Source organism: Zonotrichia leucophrys, unplaced genomic scaffold (genome assembly GCF_028769735.1).
Source record: "Zonotrichia leucophrys gambelii isolate GWCS_2022_RI unplaced genomic scaffold, RI_Zleu_2.0 Scaffold_114_145095, whole genome shotgun sequence".
NCBI classification, from domain to species: domain Eukaryota; kingdom Metazoa; phylum Chordata; class Aves; order Passeriformes; family Passerellidae; genus Zonotrichia; species Zonotrichia leucophrys.
The window spans coordinates 22,101-35,225 of NW_026992319.1; the positions used below are offsets into that span (position 1 = coordinate 22,101).

At 52.6% G+C, this 13,125-nt stretch overlaps 1 protein-coding gene across 1 annotated transcript in view; it reads right to left on the minus strand.

Moving 5' to 3' along the window:
• Positions 1–13,125, minus strand: part of LOC135460868 (ribosome biogenesis protein bop1-like) — a gene marked incomplete at its 3' end in the record, with an annotated part of 83,021 nt that overhangs the window by 21,432 nt on the left and 48,464 nt on the right. The window lies entirely within an intron of this gene.

The window sequence follows — 13,125 nt, forward strand, 5'->3', positions numbered from 1 at the left end:
ATTGAACACTTGGATCTGCTCCAGAAATCCTCAGGAATTCCTGCCCTGGAATCTCTGCTCATGGAACACTTGGATCTCTGGGATCCACTCTGAAGATCCCTGGGAATCCCTGCCCTGGGATCCATGGATGCTCACGGACATTTGGGCTTTTCCAGAGCCACTTCCCAGATCCACTTCCTGCCTGGAGCCACTTGATCCCGGAACCAATCCTGGAATCGATCCCTGAACTGATCCTGGAATTAATCCCCGAACTGATCCTGGAATTGATCCTGGAATTATAAATGCTGGAATTGATCCCTGAACTGATCCTGGAATTAATCCTGGAATTTATTTTAGAACCAATCCCTGAACTGATCCAGGCACTGATCCCAGAATTGATCCTGGAATTAATCCCTGAACTGATCCCAGAATTGAACCTGGAATTAATCCCTGAACTGATCCCAGAACTGATCCTGGAATTATAAATCCTGGAATTGATCCCAGAACTGATCCTGGAATTATAAATCCTGGAATTGATCCCAGAACTGATCCAGGAACGGATCCCGGCCCCGATCCCTGAGCGCGGGGTGCAGGGGCAGCGTTTTTTGGGAATTATCAATCACATGCTGGAATTTCATGTTGTTGATGTGGGAATTAATTAAATCTGGATTTTTGTGTCATTAATCGGGAATCTGGGTCATGATCCTTAAGGGAATTCCTTCCTTTCCCTTTCCCTTTCCCTTTCCCCTTTCCCTTTTCTCTTCTCCCTTCCCCTGTCCCTGTCCCCTTTTCCCATTTTTCCTTTCCCTTCCCCTTTCCCATTTCCCTTTCCCCAATTTCCTTTTACCTTCCCCTTTCTCCATTTTCCCTTTTCCTTCCCCTTGTTCCCTTCTCCTTTTTTCCTTTTCCTTTTACCTTTTTCCCATTTTCCCTTTCCCCATTTTCCCTTCTCCTTTTCCCTTTCCCTTTTCCCCCATCTTCCCTTTCCCTATTTTCCCTTTCCCTTTTCCCATTCCCTTCTCTATTCCTTCTCCCCTACTCCCTTTTCCTTCTCCTTTCCCATTTTCCTTTCCCATTTTCCTTTCCCATTTTCCTTTCCTTTCCTTTCCCATTTTCCTTTCCTTTCCCATTTTCCTTTCCTTTCCTTTCCCATTTTCCTTTCCTTTCCTTTCCCATTTTCCTTTCCTTTCCTTTTTCCTTTCCTTTTTCCTTTCCTTTCCTTTTTCCTTTCCTTTCCTTTCCTTTCCTTTCCTTTCCTTTCCTTTCCTTTCCTTTCCTTTCCTTTCCTTTCCTTTCCTTTCCTTTCCTTTCCTTTCCTTTCCTTTCCTTTCCTTTCCTTTCCTTTCCTTTCCTTTCCTTTCCTTTCCTTTCCTTTCCTTTCCTTTCCTTTCCTTTCCTTTCCTTTCCTTCCTTCCCTTCCCTTCCCTTCCTTCCCTTCCCTTCCCTTCCCTTCCCTTCCCTTCCCTTCCCTTCCCTTCCCTTCCCTTCCCTTCCCTTTTTCCCCTTTTCCCCTTTTTCCCCTTTTTCCCCTTTTCTCCAGGTTCAGCCACCACCGACATTCCCAGTGCCAGAAGGAGCAGGTAAAAACCAGGAATTTGGGAAATCCTGGGGAAATGAACCCCAGCACTTCCCAAAGCTCCCCCTGAGGGATCCCAGGACAACGGCATGTTCCCATATCCAGGATGTTCCCATATCCAGGATGTTCCCAAATCCGGGATGTTCCCAAATCCGGGATGTTCCCAAATCCATGTGCCAAGGGAAAGGCCTGGAATGTGGGGCAGCAGGAAGGGGAGGAAAACTGGGATGGGATCTGGGATTGGGATCAGAACTGGGATGGGAATGGGATCAGAACTGGGATGGGATTGGGAATGGGATCAGAGCTGGGATGGGATCTTGGATTGGGATCAGAACTGGGATGGGAATGGGATCAGAACTGGGATGGGATTGGGAATGGGATCAGAACTGGGATGGGATTGGGAATGGGATCAGAACTGGGATGGGATTGGGAATGGGATCAGAACTGGGATGGGAATGGGAATGGGATCAGAACTGGGATAAGACTCAGATCCAGGAGAAAACCAGGATAAGCCCCAGGACCAGGATTCCCATGGGATTCCCTGAGCCCCCGACCCCGAGTGATTCCTGTGGGATCCCCTGATCCCGAGTGATTCCCCTGGATTATCCAAGGGCGCCGGCACCATGGGGAGGGCTGGGAATGTGGGAATGGCTGGAGAGGGAGGAGAATTCCCAGGAAAAGGTTGTCGGGTCTATGGGAAGAAAATCAGGGAATTGCAGAGCCTGGAAAAGCCCCTGGAGCCTCCCAAATCCACCGCCAGCCGTGTCCCCATCCAACACCACAGGGATGGGAATTCCAGCTGGGAATGGGGATCCCAACCCGGAATTCCAGCTGGGAATGTGGATCCCAGCCCAGAATTCCAGGTGGGAACGAGGATCCCAGTCTGGAATTCCAGCTGGGAATGGGGATTCCAGCCCAGAATTCCAGCTGGGAGTGGGGATCCCAGCCCAGAATTCCAGCTGGGAATGGGGATTCCAGCCCAGAATTCCAGCTGGGAATGGGGATCCCAGCCCGGAATTCCAGCTGGGAATGGGGATCCCAGCCCAGAATTCCAGCCCTTTCCAGGGGAATATTCCCAAAAATCCCACCTCAATGCTGTTCCCAGCCTTTCCCAGCCGGAGCAGGGAAAAGGCTCCAGATCCAGCCGGGAATTCCACGGGAATTGCAGCATTCCCTGATCCCACAGATCCCGAGGGACTCCTGTCCCTTTTTCCCTTTTTCCCGGCTCCTGTCCCTTCCCCGCTCCCCCATCCCATTCCCGGCTCATTCCCGGCTCATTCCCATCCCATTCCCGGCTCATTCCCGGCTCATTCCCGGCTCCGTCCCTGCCCCCGCCGCGCGGGGCCTGGCCCGGGATTTTCCGGGACATTTTTGCTCCATGAAATCAGCGCCGGCTCCCGGATCCGCACGTCGCGGCCTTGGCTCCCGCGGGATTGGCCCCGAGCCGGGAGCCGCTCCCGCTGCCAGCCCGGCTCCTGGAATTATTCAGGAATTCAGGAATTCGGGCCCCGGGCCCGCCGTGGCTCCGCTGCAGCCACGCAGGAATTTTGGGATCCGCGGCCATCCCCGAGCCCGGAGCTGCTCCCGATTTCCCTGCGGGCCCGGGAGACCCAAACTGGGAAAGGGAGATCCAAACTGGGAATTCTGGCCAGCCTGGAGGCTCCTGGGAGGGGATTCTGCATCGTTCCCAGATCCCGGGGCAAATCCAGCGGGATTGCCTTGGGAATGAGCCTCGGGAATGTCCCCATGGAGCTGCCCCCGGGGCCACCAGATCCAGGGATTTCTGGGGCTGGAAAATCCCTAGGGATGGGAATGAGGGAATTCCTGGGGCTGGAAAATCCTTGGGATGGGAATGAGGGAATTCCTGGGGCTGGAAAATCTGGGAATTCCTGGGGCTGGAAAATCCCTGGGAATGGGAATCAGGGAATTCCTGGAGGTGGAAAATCCCTGGGAATGGGAATCAGGGAATTCCTGGGGCTGGAAAATCCTTGGGGATGGGAATGAGGGAATTCCTGGGGCTGGAAAATCAGGGAATTCCTGGAGGTGGAAAATCCCTGGGAATGGGAATCAGGGAATTCCTGGGGCTGGAAAATCCTTGGGGATGGGAATGAGGGAATTCTGGGGCTGGAAAATCCCTGGGGATGGGAATCAGGGAATTCCTGGGAATGGGAATCAGGGAATTCCTGGGGTTGGAAAATCCTCGGGGATGGGAATTCCATCCCAGCCATGTCCCCATCCCACATCCTCAGGGATGAGAATTCCAGCTGGGAATGGCAATTCCAGCCCAGAATTCCAGGGGAAAATTCCCAAAAATCCCACTCTGGATGGCTCTGGGGGTGCCAGGGGTGGGATACGGATCCAGGTGTTCCCAAATCCCTCTGTGCCAGGAAGGTGAGGCTCCCCCGGCTGCCAGAATTCCCAAAAATCCCTTCCATATTCCAGGAGAGCTGCAGAGGGGTTTGGGATGCAGGCTGGAGGGATGGGAAACAGGGAATATCGGATTCCAATGGAATATTGGGATTTTGGGATGGAATTCCCAAAGAATCTGGGGCTGGAACGTCCCTGGAGCATCCCAGGAGAGCAGGAGCTGGAATGGTTGGGAAGGGACGATCCCTAAAATCCCTTCCAACCAAAACCATTCCAGGATTCCATGGACAATCCCAGAATTATCCCAGGCCAGGCTGGAGCATCCCAGGATAGCTGAACAATCCCTGCCCATCCCTAAATCCCGTCCATCCCAAACCATTCCAGGATTCCATGGACAATCCCAGAATTGTCCCAGGCCAGGCTGGAGCATCCCAGGATAGACAAATCATCCCTGCCCATGGAATGGGACAATCCCTAAATCTCATTCATCCCAAAGGTTCCAGGATTCCATGGACACCCCTGGAATTGTCCCAGGCCAGGCTGGAGCATCCCAGGATATCCAAACCATCCCTGCCCATCCCTAAATCCTGTCCATCCCAAACCATTCCAGGATTCCATGGACACCCCCGGAATTATCCCAGGCCAGGCCAGAACATCCCTGCCCATGGAATGGGACAATCCCTAAAATCCTTTCCAACCAAAACCATTCCAGGATTCCATGGACAATCCCAGAATTGTCCCAGGCCAGGCTGGAGCATCCCAGGATAGCGGAGCCCTCGCTGCCCATGGAATGGGACAATCCCTAAATCCCATTCATCCCAAAGCTTCCAGGATTCCATGGACACCCCTGGAATTGTCCCAGGCCAGGCTGGAGCATCCCTGCCCATCCCTAAATCCTGTCCATCCCAAACCATTCCAGGATTCCATGGACAATCCCAGAATTATCCCAGGCCAGGCTGGAGCATCCCAGGATATCCAAACCATCCCTGCCGATCCCTAAATCCTGTCCATCCCAAACCATTCCAGGATTCCATGGACAATCCCAGAATTGTCCCAGGCCAGGCTGGAGCATCCCTGCCCATGGAATGGGACAATCCCTAAAATCCCTTCCAACCAAAACCATTCCAGGATTCCATGGACACCCCTGGAATTATCCCAGGCCAGGCTGGAGCATCCCTGCCCATGGAATGGGACAATCCCTAAATCCCATTCATCCCAAAGGTTCCAGGATTCCATGGACACCCCCAGAATTGTCCCAGGCCAGGCTGGAGCATCCCTGCCGATCCCTAAATCCCGTCCATCCCAAACCATTCCAGGATTCCATGGACAATCCCAGAATTGTCCCAGGCCAGGCTGGGGATCCCAGGATATCCAAACCATCCTGCCGATCCCTAAATCCCATCCATCCCAAACCATTCCAGGATTCCATGGACACCCCTGGAATTATCCCAGGCCAGGCTGGAGCATCCCTGCCCATGGAATGGGACAATCCCTAAAATCCTTTCCAACCAAAACCATTCCAGGATTCCATGGACACCCCTGGAATTATCCCAGGCCAGGCTGGAGTATCCCTGCCCATGGAATGGGACAATCCCTAAATCCCGTCCATCCCAAACCATTCCAGGATTCCATGGACAGCCCTGGAATTGTCCCAGGCCAGGCTGGAATATCCCAGGATATCCAAACCATCCCTGCTGATCCCTAAATCCTGTCCATCCCAAACCATTCCAGGATTCCATTCCCAGGCCAGGCTGGAGCATCCCAGGATAGCGGAGCCCCCACTGCCCATGGAATGGGACAATCCCTAAATCCCGTCCATCCCAAAGCTTCCAGGAGTCCCCGGTGCACCCGGAGCACTTCCAGCTCCCATTCCCAACAAATCCCAGCTCCCATTCCTAATTCCTGACCGTTTCCAGTGAACTCCCAGCCCTGATTCCCAACAAATCCTAGCCTCCGTTCCCAATTCCCGACCATTCCCAGCAAATCCCAGCCCCCATTCCCAATCCCTGACCAGTTCCAGTGACTCCCAGCTCTCATTCCTAATTCCTGACCATTCCCAATGACTCCCAGTCCCCATTCCCAGTGAATCCCCATTCCCAGTGAATCCCCATTCCCAGTGAATCCCCATGCCCATTCCTAATTCCTGACCATTCCCGATGACTCCCAGCCCCCATTCCCATTAAATCCCACCCCTATTCCCAAGAACTCCCAGCCCCTATTCCTAATCCTGACCATTCCCAGTGACTCCCAGGGTGCATTCCCAATCCCAGACCTCATTCCAATCCCTGGCAATTCCCAATGAAGCCCAGACCCCATTCCCAATGAATCCCAGGCCCCCTTCCAAACCCCAGACCCCATTCCTAATTCCTGACTATTTCCAGTGAACCCCAGTCCCCATTCCCAGTTCCTGACCATTCCCAGTGAATCCCAGCCCCCATTCCCAGTTCCTGATCATTCCCAATGAATCTCAGCACCCATTCCCAGTGACTCCCAGCCCCCATTCCCAGTGAATCCACGCTCTCATTCCCAATTCCTGACCATTCCCAGTGACTCCCAGCCCACATTCCCAATCCCTGGCCATTCCCAATGAATCCCAGCCCCCATTCCCAGTTCCTGATCATTCCCAATGAATCTCAGCCCCCATTCCTAGTGATCCCCAGCTCTCATTCCCAATCCCTGACCATTCCCAGTGACTCCCAGCTCTCATTCCCAATTCCTGACCATTCCCAGTGAACTCCAATCCCCATTCCCAATTCCTGACCATTCCCAGTGAACTCCAATCCCCATTCCCAATTCCTAACCATTCCCAGTGACTCCCAGTCCCATTCCCAGTGACTCCCAGGGCACATTCCCAATCCCTGGCCATTCCCAATGAACCCCAGCCCCCATTCCCGGTGACTCCCAGCCCCCATTCCCAGTGATCCCCAGCTCTCATTCCCAATTCCTGACCATTCCCAGTGAATCCCAGGCCCCATTCCCAATCCTTGGCCATTCCCAGTACACCTCAGCCCCCATTCCTAATTCCTGACCATTCCCAGTGAATCCCAGCCCCCATTCCCAGTGAACTCCAGCTCTCATTCCCAATTCCTGACCATTCCCAGTGAACCCCAGCCTCCATTCCCAGTGACTCCCAGCCCCCATTCCCAATCCCTGACCATTCCCAGTGACTCCCAGCTCTCATTCCCAATTCCTGACCATTCCCAGTGACTCCCAGCCCCCATTCCCAACTCCTCACCATTCCCAGTGACTCCCAGCCTCCATTCCCAATTCCTGACCATTCCCAGTGACTCCCAGCCCCCATTCCCAGTGAACTCCAGCTCTCATTCCCAATCCCTGACCATTCCAAGTGAACCCAAGCCCCCATTCCCATTCCCAATTCCTCACCATTCCCGGTGACTCCCAGCCCCCATTCCCATTAAACCCCAGCCCCCATCACTCCCGGTGACTCCCAGCCCCCAGCGTTGCCAATCCCGGGCCATTCCCGGCCCCTGGAATGAGCTGCCAGGCTCCCACCTGATCCATCAGCAGCTGCTCCCGGCCATTCCCGGCCCGCACCTGCAATTCCTGCCGGGAACCACATGTGACCCCTCCTGTGATCCCTGATTTATTCCCTGCCAGCCAGCGCTCTCCCCCCTCCTCTCCCCGTGCCTGCCAGCTGGGAATCACATCCCAACATAAAAAAAAAAAAACCCATCCCAAAAAAAAACACCCCCGGCGGTCACAGCGAGCGCTCCCCGCTCCTTTCCATCCCGCTTTTCCCGCTTTTCCCGGTTTTTTTTGGCGGTGTGTTTTTTGTTTTCGGTTCCCCCCGGCGGCCGGGCCCCCCTGCCCGCTCCGCGGCGCTTCCCGAGCCGCTCCAGGTGCGCTGGGAAGCGCCGGCCCCGCGCCGCCTCCCCCGTGTCCGTCTGCGGCGGGAGCAGGAAGCCAAATCCGCCTCTGGAATTCTTCACTCGCTCCTCGTTGCCGGCTCCCGCGGGATTGCCGGGGTCAGGCTCCCTCCCGCCGCCTCCCCGCTTCTCCCCTGGATGAGCTCGGGTTACAGCGCCGGCTCTGCTCCCGCCCGGGCCCCCGGCGAGCCCTAATCCCGCTCCGCTGGCTCCCGGATTGATTTTCGGGGATTTGGGATCGTTCCCGGCCTTTTCCTGAGCCTCCCCCGGATTCTCCGGGCCTCCGCTGAGAGGAGGATTTGGCCGGGAGAAATGGGGGGGGGAAACAACGGGAATGGAGAGGCCGGGAAAGGATGGGGATATGGGGAATGGGATATGGGATATGGGGAATGGGATGTGGGGAAATGGGATATGGAATATGGGGAATGGGATGTGGGGAATGGGATGTGGGGAAATGGGATATGGGATATGGGGAATGGGATGTGGGGAATGGGATGTGGGGAAATGGGATATGGGGAATGGGATGTGGGGAAATGGGATATGGAATATGGGGAATGGGATATGGGGAATGGGATGTGGGGATGGGGGAAAACGGGATGTGGGGGGATATGAGAAATGGGATATGGGGAACTGGGAAATGGGATATAGGATGTGCGGAAATGGGATACGAGGATATGGGATATGGGGAATGGGATATGGGGAATGGGATATGGGGATATGGGAGATGGGAAATGGGATATGGAGATATAGGATACAGGGATATGGGGATGCGGGGAAATGGGATATGGGAATATGGGGAACTGGGAACTGGGATGTGTGGAAATGGGATATGAGGATATGGGATATGGGGAATGGGATGTGGGGAAATGGGATATGGGGAAATGGGATATTGGATATGGGGAATGGGATATGGGGAAATGGGATGTGGGGAAATGGGAAATGGGATATAGGATGTGTGGAAATGGGATATGAGGATATGGGAGATGGGATGTGGGGAAATGGGATGTGGGGAAAGGGATATGGGGAACTGGGATATGGAGATATAGGATACAGGGATATGGGGACGGGGGGAAATGGGATATGGGGAACTGGGAAATGGGATATGGGGAACTGGGAAATGGGATATAGGATGTGTGGAAATGGGATATGGAATATGGGGAATGGGATGTGGGGAAAGGGATATGGGGAAATGGGATATGGAGATACAGGATACAGGAATATGGGGATGGGGGGAAATGGGATATGGGGAACTGGGAAATGGGATATAGGATGTGCGGAAATGGGATATGAGGATATGGGATATGGGAAATGGGATGTAGGGAAAGGGATATGAGGAAAAGGGATATGGGGGAATGGGGAAATGGGATATGGGATATGGGGAATGGGATGTGGGGAATGGGATGTGGGGAATGGGATGTGGGGAAATGGGATATGGGATATGGGGGAATGGGGAAATGGGATATGGAGAAATGGGATATGGGGGAATGGGATATGGGGATATGGGGAAATGGGATATGGAGAAATGGGATATGGGGGAATGGGATATGGGGAATGGGATATGGGGGAATGGGATATGGGGGAATGGGATATGGGGAATGGGATATGGGGGAATGGAGAAATGGGATATGGAGAAATGGGATATGGAGAAATGGGATATGGGGAATGGGATATGGGGAATGGGGATATGGGATATGGGGAATGAGGAAATGGGAAATGGGGATGGGGGAAAAGGATATGGGCAAAGGGATATGGGAAATGAAATATAGGATATGGGGAATGGAATATGGGGAATGGGATATGGGAAAAGAGATGTGGGGAAAGGGATGTAGGGAAATGGCATATGGGGAAAAGGGATGGGGAAATGGCATGTGGGGGAATGGGATGTAGGGAAATAGGATATGGGGAAAGGGATGTGAGGAAAGGGACATGGGGAAATGGGATATGGGGATATGGGGAACTGGGAACTGGGATGTGTGGAAATGGGATATGAGGATATGGGATATGGGGAATGGGATGTGGGGAAATGGGATATGGGGAAATGGGATATTGGATATGGGGAATGGGATATGGGGAAAGGGATAAGGGGAATGGGATATGGGGGAAGGAATATGGGAAATGGGATATGGGGGAATGGGATATTGGATATGGGGAAAGGGATATTGGATATGGGGAATGGGATATGGGGAAAGGGATGTGGAGAAAGGGATATATCCCATATCCCAATTCCCAGTGGGGAACTGAGAAATGGGATATGGGATGTGGGGACTGGGATGTGGGGAAATGGGATGTGGGGAACTGGAATGTGGGATACAGGGAACTGGGAACAGGGAACTGGGAAATGGGATATGGGATATGGGGAACTGGGAAACGGGGAACTGGGGAACTGGGAAAAAAGGATGGAGAAATGGGATATGGGGAAAGTGATATGGAGAACTGGGAACTGGGAACTGGGAACTGGGATATGGGGAACTGGGAACTGGGGAACTGGGAAATGGGAACTGGGAACTGGGAAATGGGATATGGGATATGGGGAACTGGGAAATGGGATATGGGGAACTGGGAACTGGGAAATGGGGAACTGGGAAATGGGATATGGGGAACTGGGAACTGGGAAATGGGGAACTGGGAAATGGGAAATGGGGAAATGGGAAATGGGGAACTGGGAAATGGGAAATGGGGAACTGGGAAATGGGATATGGGGAACTGGGAACTGGGAAATGGGGAACTGGGAACTGGGAACTGGGGAACTGGGAACTGGGAAATGGGGAACTGGGATATGGGAAATGGGGAATGGGAAATGGGGAACTGGGAAATGGGAGATGGGGAACTGGGAAATGGGATATGGGGAACTGGGAAATGGGAAATGGGGAACTGGGAAATGGGGAACTGGGAACTGGGAAATGGGGAACTGGGAACTGGGAAATGGGGAATGGGGAACTGGGAAATGGGGAACTGGGAACTGGGGAACTGGGAACTGGGGAACTGGGAACTGGGATGTGGGGATCCCAGAGGCGAGCATGGACACGGAGACTCCCGGAATTCCGGGATGGACAGAAGGACAGAGGGAAGGCTGGACCTGGACCCTCCCGGCTCCAAGCACGGCATTTCCATGGACAGGGACAATTCCCGGGATCCCGGAGCGCTCCAGCCCAGCCTGGATTCCTTGGAATTCCAGCCTGGTTTGGGTGGGAATGATCCCATTCCCATGGGGCAGCTCCCGCTATCCCAGGATGTTCCAGCCCTGGATTCCCTGGGAATTCCATCCCCAAAATCCCAATTTTCCATGGGAAGCCATTCCCTGTTTCCCATCCCAATCCCCTCTGCAGCTCTCCCAGAAAAACCCTGGAAAAGGCTCTGGGATTCTCCTGGAATTCTCAGCTCCCCCTGCACATTCCCATTTTTTCCTCACCCCAGGTGGAATTCCCAGCTCCCCTTGAACATTCCCAGTTTTCCCTCCATCCCAGGCAGGTTCCAGGCAGAATTCCCAGCTCCTCCTGCACATTCCCAGTTTTTCCTCATCCCAGATGGAATTCCCAGCTCCTCCTGCACTTTCCCAGTTTTTCCTCTCATCCCAGATGGAATTCCCACCTTCCTCTGCACATTCCCAATTTTTCCTCCATCCCAGGCAGGTTCCAGATAGAATTCCCGGCTCCCCTTGAACATTCCCAACTTTTCCCTTCATCCTACGAATTTCCAGGTGCAATTCCTGGCTCCTCCTGCACATTCCCAGTTTTTCCTCATCCCAGCTGGAATTCCCAGCTCCCCTTGAATATTCCCAATTTTTCCTCATCCCAGATGGAATTCCCACCTTCCTCTGCACATTCCCAGTTTTTCCTCATCCCAGGAAGGTTCCAGGTGGAATTCCCGGCTCCTCCTGCACATTCCCAATTTTTCCTCATCCCAGGTGGAATTCCCAGCTCCCCTTGAACATTCCCAGTTTTCCCTCCATCCCAGATGGAATTCCCACCTTCCTCTGCACATTCCCAGTTTTTCCGCATCCCAGGGAGGTTCCAGGTGGAATTCCCTCCTCCTCCAGCTCATTCCCAACTTTTCTGTCATCCCAGATGGAATTCCCACCTTCCTCTGCACATTCCCACTTTTCCCTTCATCCTACGAATTTCCAGGTGCAATTCCCACCTTCCTCTGCATATTCCCAATTTTTCCTCATCCCAGATGGAATTCCCAGCTCCCCTTGAACATTCCCAGTTTTCCCTCCATCCCAGATGGAATTCCCACCTTCCTCTGCACATTCCCAATTTTTCCTCATCCCAGGTGGAATTCCCAGCTCCCCTTGAACATTCCCAATTTTCCCTTCATCCCAGGTGGAATTCCCAGCTCCTCCTGCACATTCCCAACTTTTCCCCTCAATCCCGGCCGTTTTCCAGGTGCAATTCCCGGGGTTCATCAGGAGGAACCGCTTGAACCTTGGAATTCCACCTGAAACCAAGAATTCTCTGGGAATTCTTGGTTTTTCCAGGAATTCCTGTTTTTCCTAGGAATTCTATTTTTTCCCCGGGAACGCCAAATTTTCCCGGGAATCCCCCGTTTTTCCTAGGAATTCTTGTTTTTCCTGCATAGAACCCATTTTTCCTGGGAATGTCACACTATTCCTGGCAATCTCCGATTTTTTCCTAGGAATCCTCATTTTTCCCTGGAAATCTCCCATTTTTTCCCTGGGAATTCTTGGTTCTACTGGGAATACTCAGGTTTTCCTGGGAATGCCGAATTTTCCTGGGAATACCCTGTCTTTTCCTGGGAATCCTCCATTTTGCCCTGGAATTCTCATTTTTCCCGGGAATTCTCTTTTTTTTGTGGGAATTCTCATTTTTCTCTAGAATACTCGGTCTTCCCTGGAATTCTCATTTTTCCCTGGAATTCTTGGTTTTCCTGGGAATTCTATTTTTTCCTGGGAATGCCAAATTTTCCTGTAAATCCCACTTTTTTTTTTTCCTGAGATTTCTTGGTTTTCCTGCAAATAACCCATTTTTCCAGGGAATACCCTGTTTTTCCTTGGAATTCTCGTTTTTCCCTGGTAATCCCCCATTTTTCCTGGGAATTTTTGTTTTTCCTTGGAATACCCCATTTTTCCTGGGAATTCTCTTTTTTCCTGGTAATATTCTTTTTTCCTGGGAATTCCCATTTTTCCTTGGAAAATTCTCTATTTTTCCTGGGAATTCTTGTCTTTCCAGGGAATAACCTATTTTTCCTGGGAATTCCCACTTTTCCTAGGAATCCCCCATTTTTTCCTGTAAATCCCCCATTTTTCATGGAAATCCCCCATTTTTTCCAGGGAATATCCTGTTTTCCTCAAAATTC